We start from the raw sequence: 15,590 nt of genomic DNA on the forward strand, positions 1-15,590 counted from the left end.
CTCGGCCCCCTCCGTCCTGTCACACTTTCAGACACGCCCCTGGCCACGCCCAGTCTTCCCCTGAACTCACCTGATTGGTCCGCTGTTCAAACTGGTTAATTTCTAGTTTGTAAAGATGGCCGTTTCCCTCCAGGCGGTTTTATAGCAACAATCGCCGCCCCCAGTTCACCGGCGTTGCCGTCCCTTGCTGGAACTATTAAAATTAAATCCGAGGCCGTGTAATCCCTCACCTCACCTGTTCCTAATCGCATCTCTGTTATGCCGAGTGGCTACAATAAAAAAAAAAAGTAAAAATACGTCGACTGGTGAGCCAGCCTTTCTGACGAGGGAAGCCGGAAGTAATGGGAAGTTTGTGACGTCAAAGGTTTAAAAGTTACTCGGAAGTCCTAGAATTAAAAATTAAATGACTAAAAACTAATCATTTATGCTCAATAATGATATTAAATTGTTACATTTGTCCAGTGCTGATATAAAGAAAGGATTCCTGGTTCTGCTTCTTGTGGGACTGTCATGTGACCAGTAAGTATATTTATTATTTGTGTGTGTGATGTTCATAATTGTAAATAAAATTTTAAATTTTAAATTTTGTATAGGAACCTATGCCTGCCCTGAGAAGACCTTTTTTTAAGAAATACTTTTTGTCTTTAATTGTACTAAAGGGTCAACAGCATTGAAGTGTATGGTCCATGTGTGACTGGTTATAAAATAAATACAAAAGTAAAATAACTTTACAAATGCTAGTTGTCAGGAGGGATACATGGCTGGCATCCCATTTAAAAAAGAAAGGAAAAAAAACAACTAGTAAACCGTCACACGCTATTGCAACCTAAATCAAGCCACAAATCAGTCTGAAACTAACAGTCTCAATATGTAGGGCCATGGATTAGTTGCATTAGGACCAGTACTCATTATCTGCCTGGTAGGACATGCACTGGAATACTTCATGGTAGCTTTTTCCATCCACTTGGGAACTCCCACCAAATTCACACAAATATCTCAAATCTCTGGTCAAGAAGGCCCAACGAAGATTACATATCAACTGAGATTGCCTCATAAACTGAAACATTCCCAACAGCTGCTGGTGTCTGTTCACTGATCCTCTTTGGACGCGTTCATAGGATACTGGTGTGTTATGGCAACAGCTCTGCATATAGTCATAAAATCCGTGCAGAAGACCACAAACATAGATCTTCGTACACTGGAAGAAATGTACACCAATTGCTGTCAGGGGAAAGAACTTAAATTTTAATTTGAAATTTTCATGTGATTAATCCTTTTTCTCTTTTGAAAAAAGCCACTGACAAAACTGTTGCTGCCACTGACTTCATATACATATTGTTTTTCTTTCCAAGGATTTTACTTCAGGCTCAGAGTTTGTCCTTGTTCAAACCAGTAAAAAAAAATCTGCTGCTACAATTCACTCCTAATTTTGTCTTAAACACAGAAAGACGTTCTTAACCAGTGCTTATGTGTCTTTCATGAGTTGTCTTTGTCTTCTCAAACAGACTCAGCAGCAGATGACTGCTCCACTGGGTTCTGTTGGAGTTTTTTTCCATTTGAAAAAGAGTTTCCTCTCCACTGTCGCCGTATGGATTCTTGCAGAGAACTGTTCAATGGTGCCACATGTTCGTTCAGGAGATGCAAGTGACTCAATGCAGTGGGTTGAGTTTCCTAAAATAGATTTCTTTTTTTACCTACTTGCATAATAAGATGGCATCAATTACTTTCTGTTATGACAGGGGTTGACACTTGTTAAAGTATATTAACTGATTTGAATTAAATGGATCTAAGCTATCTTAGCACTTATTGTACGCCTCCATTATTTCCCTTCCTCTAACAAGCTGAAAAATGCAGGTGTACCCTGATTTTGTTCTGTCCATCTTCCTATCTGCTTCTCTGTTCAGTCTGAAGAAAGCATCTTTACAGCAGTGTGGAAATAGTTCAGGATGATGCAAAATGTTAGTGCTCCATCGCACATAAATATTAGCAAGTAGTGCTAATAGCAGTACATCAAAGTATGTTGATAGGCCTAAGGGGAGATACTGCACACCTTAAAAAAGTTTTTACTGCTTCAGAAGTTGCAGTAAAAATTATTATAACCTGGTTCACTTGAGTTATTACAATTTGGATAAAAGTAATGTTGGCAAAAAAAATCCCGTGGAGAGGCGTTGGAAAGACTCAAGCTTACCCGGACTCTCGGCTTGCTCTTCTCTGCTTGAGGCTTAAGGCTCGAGGCGGCTCACCTAAACCTACAGTATTAGAACTGAGCCCCTCATGTTCATGTTGATGTTGTGGGAAATGTAAGCCTCCAGTCTGATAAGGCAGAAGATCACATGGAATAAAACTATGATATTGCTAGTTCAACAGCACGGATTTGGCTCATTTTATATATATATATATATATATATATATATATATATATATATATATATATATATATATATATATATAAACGAGTTTGGTGAAATTGCAAAAAAATGACTTTCAAAAACATGTTTATGGGCTTAACTGTCATCACAAAGTTGCATTTTGCCTCCCCACTAGCTCATAAATACACTCTAGCCATGGTTGTCAAACTGTGGTACAAATACCACGGTTGTTCTTGGGGTGCCATTAGCCGAACACAAAAGAAACTTTGGAGTTGGGCAAGATAAATGCAAACAAATTAGCCGAGATGAAGTGGAAAACGGCGAGTCATGGACGAATACTGGCGGCAACTTATGCTGGTCCAAAACCCCTGAAGCTAGAGACTGTAGCTGGGAATGATTTAAAACCTAACTCTCTCCTTGAAAACCAGTGACCTTTACTAACTAATATGTTCAATAATCAGACTACATGCTTTACAAGCTAATATTTATCTGTGTTTATCAGCATGCTGTACTTCAAACACTGCAGCACAATATTTGTTGCTGTGCTTTGGAAATTTGAACAAATAGAAATAATGAGCGCAAATAAACTTTTTTTATTGTGGTAATTACTTAAGTTGCTGACATTTCCATGTGTGGAAATCATGCGTCACACAGCAGCATCAAAGAAGATTTGTTCCTGTGTTTCTACATAATACTGGAGTATTCATGACCAATTGATTTATCAAAGGTTCATAAATCATTTTACTTTCTAAACTCTAAGATTTGTTTACTCAATAATAACCTCACAGAACGTCACGTTATCCTTTTCGAACTCTTTGACAGTTTTATATGAAAGGCAGCCATGTTGGATTCTCAGGTTAAGGTTGGTTAGAAACCTGCAATTCTTACCCTTAAAAAGCTGACTTCTAGGTATCAGTTTATTTTTCCAACTTCAAGCTTGGAAATTTTGAGGATAGGCATGCTAAAAATGGATAAGATTGTGGTTTTTCTTGTATGTATACACAAAAATAGAAAATCCACATCCTGTTGTTTTACATATGTCAAAGAATGATAAAGTTATAATTTTTTGAGCTTGTACTTGTTAAAAAAAATCTTAGAACTGTTGAATATTATTATTATTAATAATTATAACTTTTTGAGTCCTTCTTTGGCTGGGTGTCTGGGGTCATTTCAGTTGTCTGTCTGGCGTTTGTTTTTGTAAATTCTGTATCTGCTTTGGTTCCCTCACGGACGCCCAAAAGCCACGAGAAAGAGTAGCAAAAAAAAAAAAAAAAAAAAGCTGCCAAAGTAGTGTAGCGACATTCACACGCATCTCCTCCCTCCGTTCCTGGGGGAGGATCCATTGCTTTCCAAACACACATCACTGCCTGAGGGGCAGAGTGACCGTTCAAGCAGCACCATTTCAACACACTTGCATGCAGACAAGAACGGGTGTGCACACACACAGAGGTGTGTTTGTGCTGTCCTACTGCAACACCCCAGACCATTGATTAGACAACGCTGAAAGTCAAACGGGCTGACCACAAATTAATGATTAGCAGCAAACAAAGATATGCATGTGAGATTTTCCTTGCGGGATTGAGTTCAGCAAGTTTTCACAGGCGTTTGGTTGAATTCTGTTTCCTGCTTGTTTTCTCCGAGAATGCAACTAAACTCTTGGTTGTTTCGCTTTTGTTTAAATTTCGCAGTCTACCAGACTCTCTCCCACTGACCTTATCTCTTATTTTATGTCCTTCCCTTTCTTTGGAGCTTTTCTTTGTCTTTTACCTCTACTTTATATTGCAGCTGCATGCCCGGTCCAGACCTTTCTCCGCTTCCTGTAATCCTCACTGCCTCTTTTTTCCCCTCTTGTCCTCCCACTCTGTGGACTCTCTTGCCTCACACCTTCCTCCAACCCTTTGACATGCTTCATGTTATGGGCGTCACACGCTGCCTCCACGAACGCTGTGAGGACATGTATCCATCGGCATCTCGGGTGCGACCATTTTCCGCAGGAGGCGAGCGTGAAGGAAGGATGAGAGGGAATGAACAAGGAGGGGAGAGTTTACGCATGTAGCCCTGAGTTTGTTAATAATTAATGTGTCACAGGTTTGCAAAATTGCCTCACGTTCTTCTCGCTCCATCTTCCCTTCTTCCTTGCTCCCTCTGGCTTTCCTTTCTCTTGTGCACTCTGTCTTCTTTTTCCTCTTCCCTCGTGGTTTGAGTCCCCTCTCTGTCTCCATGTTTCCCTAAAACACAAGGCTCTCTCTGGTGTTGCTGGAGGATGAAATGCTAATACACACGTGGGGAGATTTCTTGATTTGCTTGAGCTGGGCAGTATATAAAGAAAAATCTCAAATTTTGTGTATGTTGTGGCCTTCTGGTAGAGTTTCATCATAAAGAACATTCATATAAATCGATAAAAAAAAGGCCGTCAATAAACGCAGAAGAAGGTCTCCGCGGTCTCCTCTTACTGCAGTGGCCATCACTATGCCAGCCGTCTAATGCTTTAGGGTGTTGGACTGCGCAGGTGGCAGGTGACACGGATTTCAATAAAAGGGATTATAGCTGTGGGGACTGCAGAGAGGAAAAACAACACGCTAATGGATGCCAGGACGGTCAAAGACGTGACTTTAAAATGTCTTGTGGACAGGAACAAGACTTTTATTTTTGGGACATTACATTGATTCAGCATGTATTGATGCAGTGTGAGATATTATTTCAACACACAAGCAAAACAAGTTTTACCATCCAACTACTCGTTTTCTAAACTGCACAGGCATGTATGAAGACTGTCAATCCAAGCCAAAGTGGTTCCTACTGAAACTATTACCTGGTTGTTTCAACGGCAACAACAACCATCATGCAGTTGCTATGGCTACCAATAATAAGTCTTTGGCCCACTCTTTTTTGCCTATTTTTTAAGGTCATGCTACAGCATCCGTGCTGGATTCACGTCCAGATGGCCCTGCTGCATGACCAAAGAGTGTTTATGCTTAAGATAATAAACTTTTGGCTGGATTTTTCTTAGTATGGAGAATTCATCGTTCCTTCAGTTAGGCAAGTCGTCCAGATCCTGAAGAAGCAAAGCCACCCAAGAACATCCAAGTGATGTTCTCTTTCTGAAATGCTGCTAGTCGTATACCAGATGGAACTGAATGCAAATCTTTCATCATTGGGGGAAATGTGTAATGGGCCTTTCTGTTCATTTGGTTTAGCCATGGCGTTCTCACAGAAAGTTCTCCCTGTTCTCCCAGAAAGTCTCTCATTTTCCCGTCTCTTTCTTCTGGTCGGTTGAAAAATTAACATTGATCTTAACTGAGGCAAGTGAGGCATGCAGTGTTTTTAAAATGAAGCTCTGGGTTCTGTTTTGACCTCCTAGATGAGGTTTTTGATCCACTCAGGATAATTCCTGTGGGCTGAGCATTCATCCCTTTTTGACCTCTTCTATCCAGAAGCATCAATACTTCTGAGAAACACTTCTGCACAAAGCATTCAGTGTCTGTTAAAGACATAATTTAATGTACATTAAATGATGAGATACACTTTGCTGCTCGTCTCTTTTAGATTTCTCTTTAGATCAGGAAATGATCTGATGCTTTCAGAGATCTTTAAGCCTACTACATGTTAACAGATTCTGTTTAAGTGATTTCTTGATTTTTTTTTTTTTTTTTGAGTCAGGCAGTAATCAAGCTACGGAAACTGAACCAAATAATGCAGGTAATCATAGTTATTTCCTGATTAAACAAGGGGGTAATTGTGTTTTCACATAGGGTTAGGTTGAATATATAACAATGTGGTTTGTAATCACTCAGGTTATCTTTGCGAGATATTTTTTTTAGAGATCTAAAGTTGCATGATGAGAGGAATTAAATTCTTTCAATTGAAAATGGATTTTCTCTAGAGTATGAACTGAAAGCTCTCAATTTTGAGAAAACCAGGTCGGTTTTTACCACGTAAAACCGTCATTTATTCTGTCAAGTTAGTGTGAATTTGAGAAAATAATCCCTGTCTTATCTCCATCACAATCCACTTAGTGTGCTCAAGTGGGTACTTCAATATTCTGAAGTGTTATTGTGACACTTGAACGTTTTCTAAAGTACTACGCCAGGTCTTGCATGTGTAGCTCTAATTGCTGGGGGTATCTTAATGCTATATTTTTAGCAGTGATGGGTTTCAAATGTCAATTAAGACCGGAGATGTACCAACCAGAGTTTTGTGTCCAATGTCCAAACTCTTTCATGCTTTGATTTACTGATACAGATTAGAGTCAATTCCAGGTTCTCTTCAAAACCTGTAACTAACAGGACTCAAAGTATTTGTTCTCTGGCCTTACTGCATGTTTTCAAACAGACATACCTGAATGTGCCTTTCAAGCATAGCGGTAGTTCAAGCTGCTCTTTATTTCATCATTTCAAGTGAATATCCTTCTAGTGTGCATTGTCTAAAACACTAATTTCTCTGCACGTTTGCATGACTTCATGAGGCCATTACTCCAGGGTATATTTAGTTTCAAGCTGCTATTATGCTTGTGCGAACAGAGGCCAAGTGACAGCAATTTAAATAAGAGCTTGTCAAGCTCTTCTCATGTCTACTATGCTTTACAGTGTGTCCCCTGGCAGGTGCTGGACTTATGTGTCTCAGTAGGTGGACAGAGGACCGCCGAGTGACCTGCTCAGGACAGCTGCTGACATAATGAGGCCAGTAAACAAGCATCTGTCTCACCCACTGAAAGGTGAACCCACTCAGACCAGGCCATCTCCTTTCCCTTCTTCTCCACTGTGCCCGTATGGCTGTAGATGGCAAAACTAGAGAGGGTGAAAATAAAAACAACTCCTGCAAAATTGAATTAGAGCCTAGATATGATGGCTAGCTAGCTAATGCGGGAGTTTGAGGCTCTTTTAAGGGTCAAATGGTATACTTTCTTAAGACGTGGGTTTTTTTAGGGCTATAAACTACTTACTGAGGTCATACATGAGTAGTTAACTTCTATTACGACCTACCTTAATAAGTTTAAATATATTAATACTGACTAACAAACTCACAAGCAGCATCAGTTGGGTATATGTTTACTTGCAGGCATCTAGACATGAAGATAATTTGCTAAAGTTCAAACTGAGCATCAGAATGGAGAAGAAAAGGGATTTCAGTGATTTTTGAATCTGGCATAGTGGTTGGTGCTAGAAGAGCCGGTCTGAGTATTTCAGAAACTGCTGATCTACTGGGATTTTCTCTTTACAGGGAATGCCAACAAGAGAACATGCAGTTGCTGTGTGGAGGAAAATGCTTTGTTTATGTCAGAGGTCAGATAAGAATGGCCAGACTGGTTCAAATGATAGAAAGGCAACAACAGCTCATATAGCCACTTGTTACAACTACAGTATGCAGAATTTAGTGTAAAAAAAAAAAAAACAACAAAATCAATAGTTTAGACTGCTGGTGTTGGTATGTTGGTGTGGAGTTATTTTTTCCATCACACTTTGGGCCCCTTATTAGCAACTGTGTGTTATTTAAATGCCACAGCCAACCTGAGTATTGTTGTTAACCATTTCTGTCTCGGTGCGCAGATTTCCACTTCTAGCAGGATAATACGTCATGGCTTTGAATCTAAATTATGCCACCATTGTGTTCAGTGATAAATTTTTGGGATTTTTTTTTTTTTTACTTTTAGCACATACTTTAAAGTATTCTTACAATTAAATGAGAGCATTTCATCATCTGCATATATACTGTACAATAACCTATGACCTACAAACATAGGAAGGCTGAATAAGTAGGATTTACTGCTTCATGAGACAATAAGTGGGGCTAAGGCTGTTGAAGAGAAAGAATAAGGAGTCTTTTTCACTCTTTTTCTGCAGAATGAGTCACTGTTGGCAACCTTACTCTCAAGCCTGATTGCCTTGTTGAATTTGTTTTTGGCTTGGTGACGTACTCCCTGTATCCCTTCTTGAGTGCCTGCTTCATGGTATTCATGAGAAAATTTCATGAACCTTTGTGATTGGGGGAAAAAGAGACACTGCATTATAGTTATTGGGACCCCTGGAAAAAAAAAAAAAAAGCTTTGTTCAAGTTTTAATCGGAGGAAGACGAAATAAAGCCTTTGTAAAGGCAGATTTGGGTTCTGCAACACTGTTTGTGCCAAAATCCAAAGACAGGTAGCAGCTGCTGTTCATGCTGTAGAGGGAAGGTCATTAAGCATTTGGGAAGCAGAGTAGAAGAACTGGAGCTAGGTGGAGTGCTGACCAGAGAGTTAAGGGCCAAGCAAGAGAGGGAAGCAGAGCGTGGCGTATGAGCAGCGTGCAGAGCTGGAGCATTGCCTGGAGGTATAGGGGTGCGGCTTGCTCTGTAATGCTGTGTGCCTGCACCAGAGTCTTCAGTTCATTCCCAACGCAGACACGGGCAAAGCAGTAAGAAGAAACGTCTGTGTTTTAAATAAATCTGTTGCTTGTCACTGCTTGGCATTGACATGAAATGGAAAGGCTTCTTCCACTGTACTCCTTAAAATCTGTTTCACCTGAAACGTAGGGGAACAATGCTGCCATGACACTTAAAGTTGCAGTCTTAGAAAGTCTTAAGAGGTGTAGAATTTGATTCTAGTATTTGTTTTTAGGTCTGGATAGGTGTAAAGTAAAAGAAAAGAAAAACTCTGTTGTATTTTAAGACCTTTTTCTTTTCGCATTGCTTCTAAGATAAATATTAGCATCCATCCATCTGTCCATCCACTAACCCCTAAGTTCATCCATCTGTCCAATTGTCCATGTCCTGACCCCTCAGTCCATCTGTCCGTCTGTCCATCTATCCAATGATCTGCCTATCCTATCAACTTCTCAGTGTGGTCATCTCTGTCTGTCCATCTAGTGGCCCTCAGTCTGTCTATTAGTCCATTTATTCACTGACCCCTTGGTTCGTCTATTCATCAACCCCATAGATTGTCCATCCGTCTGGTTCTCCGTCCACCAACCCTCGGTACAGCTATTCATCAACCCCTCAGTCCATCCAGCCTTAGTCCATCCATTGAACCCCCAGTTTGTTCATCCATCCATTGTCGCCCAAGTGGTTCAACCGTTCGGTGGGACGAGTAGTTGTCTTATCAGATCCCCTCTTAAATACAACAGAAAGGTGAAACAGTAAAATCTTGCATATTTCAGTTGAAAAACACATTTTTACTGACTTTTTTTTGTGCTGATTTAAGAGGTATAAATTTGCTAAATTCAGCTACTTGATGTGCTCACAATTATTTAATTATTAATTTGAGCTTTACAAACATGTTGACTTAGTCATATGGAGGTCATTTTGATTTTTTTAAATTTCATGTTTTGAAATAATTATCTTAAAAATGTTGCACGGTTTTCACACATTTAAAGAAGTAATTCCGGTTTGTGCATATGAGTGTCGTGTATCTGTATTCAGTCCCCAGAGTCAATACCTTACAGATCCACTGATGCAATTACAGCTATATGTCCTTTTAGGAGAGATGAAAAATGTTGGTAAGAATTTTTTGTAGGATGAAAAATAGATTTTGTCTCTTCTGACTAGAGCACTTTCTTCCACATGTTTGCTATACTTCCTTCATGGCTTATGGGGAGACTTTTTATGGCTGTCTTTCAATTAACTTTTTTTCTTTTTTTTTTTTACTGTTTAAAAGTGCCATTTTGTTGGAGAAAGAAGCATATTCAGTAATTCTGTGTGTTTGGGGTCAAGAGTTGAGTATTCAAAAACTCAAGTTGCTCACATATTGATACTGGTCAAGAAAGACGGAAAGACCCAGTTGAAGTGAAGGACAACATTTTCCAGAGTCGACGGTTACACTTGCAAGTGTGGAGCCTGTCAGACTCCCTGCAACTGAAATATGCAGTAAGATGATATTTGAAACCACTCCCATCCTACGCAGGTAAACTGCACGGTGAAACTAAGCTCCAGCCAAATGTTCATGACAGTGTTTCATATCCATGAGGATTATTCTGACGGTTTTCCCGTCTAATCTTTTCTGAACAAAGTTTGAATGTTACTTGCTCACATTGTTCACTTTTGTGGCTCTTCTTGGTGACTAAACATTTGAACTGGGTTGATATTTGTTGAGCCAGAAAACAAACACATTTCAAAGCGTGACACTTAAATAAATCATCGTTAATATTTTTCACTCTTTTCAAAGCAAACAAGTTGACACGAAACAAGCCTTTGGAGACTTGTCTTTGCCCCCTTGTCATATCGTAATTTGTAGTTAATTTTCACACGTTAAACCTAAGATTTTTTGTCAACCTGAAAAGACGACAACATGAAGTCAACTAAAAGATCTAAAATAAAAAGCAACAGTGCCTAGATTTAAACCAAACTTTAGCAGTTTCTCCAATCTCCTTAGATTTTTTTTATTTTTAATTTTTTTTCTTGTAAAAAGACAGTTGTCCATGCAGTAACTATCCAATAGGAAGTTTGGACCTATTTGCGCAGTTAAATTCAGGCGGCAGTTTTTCTTTTGGCCAGGCAGTGTACATTAAAGATGTGTTGTCGTATCAGCCTTCCAGACCACTCAGGTCTCCTGGTCCAAGTTTTCTCTGCGACCACAGGGTCAGAACCAAACATGGAGAAGCAGCATTCAGTTCTTAAATCTGGAACAAACTTCCAGAAAACTGCAAAACTGCTGAAACAGTTAAATAAAAGCCACAAACCCACCTATATAAAGTTGCCTCTGATTAATAACAGGAACATTGATTGATATGCAGTATTTGATGTAAATTTGATGATAATTCTTGATGACAGCCAAATGTTGCTTGTTGCTTTTTTTCATAATTGAGTATTATTTTATGTTTTGACATGTAAAGCTGCCGTTTTGCTGAAATTTCTTATACAAACAGAATTGACTTGACTTATCTACCTCTTCAAAGATTATTCCTTCTTTTAACTAAACTCTAGCGATCATGAGACTTCAAATCAAATATTTCACATACACCTGTGCTAAAAAATTATCCATTCAGAAGTTGTTGACATATTTCATTCGGCTCTAATATGCCAGACAGATAGGAGGACACTTCTGTCCCTCATGCCACATCACAAGCTTAGTTAAAAGTTCTGCTCCTCCTGTCCCTCCTGATCCAAATGACAGAACCTCAGCAAACGAGACATATGAAGTCATAATAGTCATGGGATGCGTGTTTTACACTGCTGCCACAATTAGTGTTCCCACTGCCAAATGAAAACCTTCGTCTCTTTATTCTTCAGAGAAGCTGCACAGACACTGAGAGAAGGCCAGAGATGCAACGCAGTGTTTTCCCATTTGACCGAGACCTGAAAAAACAAGTCACACAGAGCAAAGGAAGAAACTGGTGGAAGCAGGATGAAACGGAGTAGGTAGGGAATGTTATAAAAAAAAAAAAAAAAAAGCAAAGGGACAGGATGTGGAACAGAATGGGTGGAGGGGGGTTGCAACTCATCGGGGCATAATTGTCACTCTCATTCAAAGGAGGTCCTTGATTTAATAGGCAGGTCTGGTGACTAAACCACTGGAGTGCAAACGGTGAAAAAGAGCTGTGGCAGATCTAGAGTTTTCCAGCCAAGCTACCCTCCTCCCCCCTTCTCTCTCTCTGCAGACAACTCAACAACTGGCTCGCAGCCTGTTTGCCTGACTACTTGCCCCCAAGCCATACCGCATACCTCACACCGCCGTGGACAGAGCTCATGGCGCAGCACACCTCCATCACACCGCAGCGCTAACGGTTCCTCGGCTCAGCATATTAATAATGCAGCGTCTTCATCAACAAGACGGAAAACTGATAAAGTTGTGTGTCATCAGTACGTTGTGGGATCTTAATTTGCACTGCAAAAGTTCAAACATAGCCCCTGGATAAAATCTGTTGTATTGTTCTAAGTTTTCTTAGGGTTTTTATTAGAGGTTACTGTGAAGAATTTTTGCTTTTAAATTAAAAATGCAACTATAAGCATCTTCCAGTCTGATACTGAAGAACAAACTTCGCTCTTCTTTGGAATGAGAAAACATCAATATTAAGTATCAAACGCGAATAAATCAAAATTGCTTTTCAAAGCATTAAGGTAATTTTAAACATAATCTTCACTATTGAAAATGATGTGTTGTCTGGAAATTCAGAGTGTGGCTAACTGCTGCTGTAAACGCAAAACGGTTTGTTTTCTTGCCAAAAAGACTTTGGTGCTGATGTCTTTGGTGGCCATTGTATCATTCAGTCATACCCAAACTTCCAAAGTCACTATTCGACTGCAAATTTTAGTCCAGAAGAAGAAAATAAATGTGACTAGTGTGAGCCACAGACAATATATTCTTTAGTGTTAAAATTAAGCAGGAAAAAAAGCAAAACGTGAACGCATTTTGATTTGAAACAAAGAATAATAAAACTTCTTGAGAAGTGATTAACAAGGGTAAAACTGACATTGTGTTTGCTCTGTTATGATGTTTATTACTTCTTGGGCAGCTGAATCGTTTTCTTAGCCACGAGGCATCATATTTTGTGTGTGATCAGTTCCTGCCAAAACAAGAAACTAAAAAAACCGAATCCATAACTATGGTTTTGGAAGACAAAAATTGATGCTTCACTGTTACTGAATGCCATAACCAAAATCTGCATTGAAATAGCTAAACAGATAGTTTAACAGAAGTCAGATAAGATACTGAGGCATGTATGAGGGAAAGTTTTAAGAGCAAGTGCTGGTTAAAGGAAAGAAGCCTGAGGAAATGATGGGCTGTCCCTAAACTGGGCCTGCAAAGTCACAAAACCTGAGCTTTGGGTGTGTTAAGCCTCTACATGTATCCATTGCCTCTGTTTATTCACACCTGGAAAAGCCCTCTGTTATCATTCTCCTGCAATACACCGTTTGCCATTATTCATGTGCCTCCTGGAGCCAGCGCTTTCCGTCCTACCCTTAAGTTAAGTAGAATCTGCTCCTGTTAACCTTTATATTTCTACAGCATGTATATATCTAAAATGATATAAGTACATTGTTTTAACTGCTTTTTCCCACCTTAGCTTTGGTAGAAAATCTGATAAATGGTGGGACACAGAAAGAGGTTGGGTGTGGAGTTGGGGGCGGGTGGCGGTGGCCAGGGCGTGAGGCTGCGTCAAAGCTATGATTAGCAGCGACCAAGCTACGCTCTTATTGATTGGCACAGAGGAGACACTGGGCTGCCTTCCACCACACTCTAATGAGAAGCCCTGACCTCCACTCATCAGCAAGGTCACCAAAAGCCCACTGTAATTGCACTTTCTCTAATGGCGTCGGTCACGCAAGCACCCCCAGCCCCGGTAATGACAATTACCATAATGTCACCGGGCTCCACAGGGGCCGACCAATCATCTGTCATTTTGGGAGATGGGATGTTAGTCAACTGCTGCTGGAGATTAAAAGGTTGCAACACCATGTTTGATTATGATACCTTCTCGCACTGAAAGCTGGTTCTTAATCATCGTGCTTCAACAGTCAGAAACGGGAAGATTACACGTACAAACACACACACACACACGCAGACACTCAGAGCGATGTCTGTATGCTTCGCTTACTCAAGGACATAATCAAAAATGCATTTATAGCTGTTAAATATTTTTGAGAGAATACGAAGTCAAGGTTTGAATTTGTTCATATAATTTTATCTTTTGAATTCAGCTCTAAAATCTGTTTTTATTAGATATTCTGTAAACATACAAATGACACAGTTCTCTTTTATTTAACTTACTTCCATTACTTTGATTGAAGACTACTTGTGAGAACATATAAGTCACATTTTTTCAATCAGATATTTACAAATACATTAATTATGGTTGTTAATGTCATAATAAGTAGAGGAATCACATCCACACACACACACACACCTACACACACACACACACACACACACACACACACACACACATATATGTCTAACAATGTACAGTTTGAATTATACATATCCTCTTACTTGCTAATGTATAGCTAAGTGTTTCCTAACATTTAGGAATACATGCCATCAGCAATGTTCTGGAATACTTCAAGATTAATATTTTGCCATTTGTGTTGTCATAAATGTTTGGGTTCATTTAAGTTGCTTGGCTAGAGACCTTGATTTTAGGCATAATGTCACTGCATAGAACGGTGAAACAAGCCAGTAGCATAAAAGAATCACTTTAACCTCTCCAAACATACAGTAGTTTTTGTCATAAAGCTTCATCTTTGTCTCTCTGACCATAAACCTTTTCTCCAGAAGGCCTTTAGATCATCCAGGTCAACAGTCGCACATTCAACTTGGAGTTAAAGGTGTTACTTTTCCAGGAATGCCTCCTTCTTTATAATCCTCTCAGTCCATGTTGATGCCAGACTGACTTCATTGTGAACAAAGACACTAAAATTCCAGTAACTTGTTCTCAATAATTGCCTGGAGACCTTGTGGTTCCCAGGTTGTTTCCAAACATCCCAAATGATTTCGTTTAATATAATGGTGACAGTTTGGCTAAAATGAACAAAACTTGAACATAGTTGGATGTTCCAACAGAGCTCATAAACAGGACTATCAAACTGGTTTTGGATAGTCAAGTTTCTTGAATGTCCAACCGCAAACCCTTGGACTTAACTGTTTCTTCCCAAAGGAGTGGTCAAATATCCACCCAGAGTTTTGCCAGAGGTTTGTTCATGGCAACAAAAAATGTGTATTTGAAGAGCAACTTGCTAAGAGGCATTTATTCAAATATTAGTCAGGTTGGATGAAGGAAAATCTATAAGCTCAGATATGCCCACAACATTGTTGCTTTTGGAATGACATGAACTGTTTAGGAATTACTCCCCCTTGAAAAAGGAACCACTGTAAGGCTTTAAAGCCGAGAGTTGATACGATGTTCATGATTTTCTGACTCGAATTGTATCACGTCAAAACAAATGTAAAATTTTACTGTTTCTTTGAACAGGTCCCTTATCGGGGGGACAGTTCCCATTCCCAAATTATTTTAGGTTGTTAACATGCATATGAGAAAATGAAAAGGAAATAAACACCTGACCTGTAACCAGAACACCCCAAACTCCAATTCCCAAGTAAATATCCAGACGTGATAGGAGTCCAAGGGAGTTGTTGTCAACAAAGGTACATAAAGTATATACAAACCTCTCTGAGCATCATAAATGCTGATCTGATTAACTTGTTCTTTCTTGCTGCTCTTTCTCTTGAGTCGATTTTGTTTTGCTTCCCTAATGTAGAGGTCTGAAAACTTTTCGCCGATGGACAACAGCGCACTGGTGCAGACGGAGCAGCAT

At 39.5% G+C, this 15,590-nt stretch overlaps 1 long non-coding RNA gene across 1 annotated transcript; it reads left to right on the forward strand.

The window, feature by feature from the left end:
• The first annotated feature begins 462 nt into the window (after positions 1–462).
• LOC106952095 (uncharacterized) lies at positions 463–12,214 on the forward strand. Its single transcript, XR_001425917.1, has 2 exons — positions 463–519; positions 11,936–12,214. It is a non-coding gene; the product is annotated as an uncharacterized LOC106952095 (long non-coding RNA).
• Positions 12,215–15,590: the final 3,376 nt, after the last annotated feature.

Source organism: Poecilia latipinna, unplaced genomic scaffold (assembly GCF_001443285.1).
Source record: "Poecilia latipinna isolate Pla-1442-1.1 unplaced genomic scaffold, P_latipinna-1.0 Scaffold30, whole genome shotgun sequence".
Lineage (NCBI taxonomy): Eukaryota > Metazoa > Chordata > Actinopteri > Cyprinodontiformes > Poeciliidae > Poecilia > Poecilia latipinna.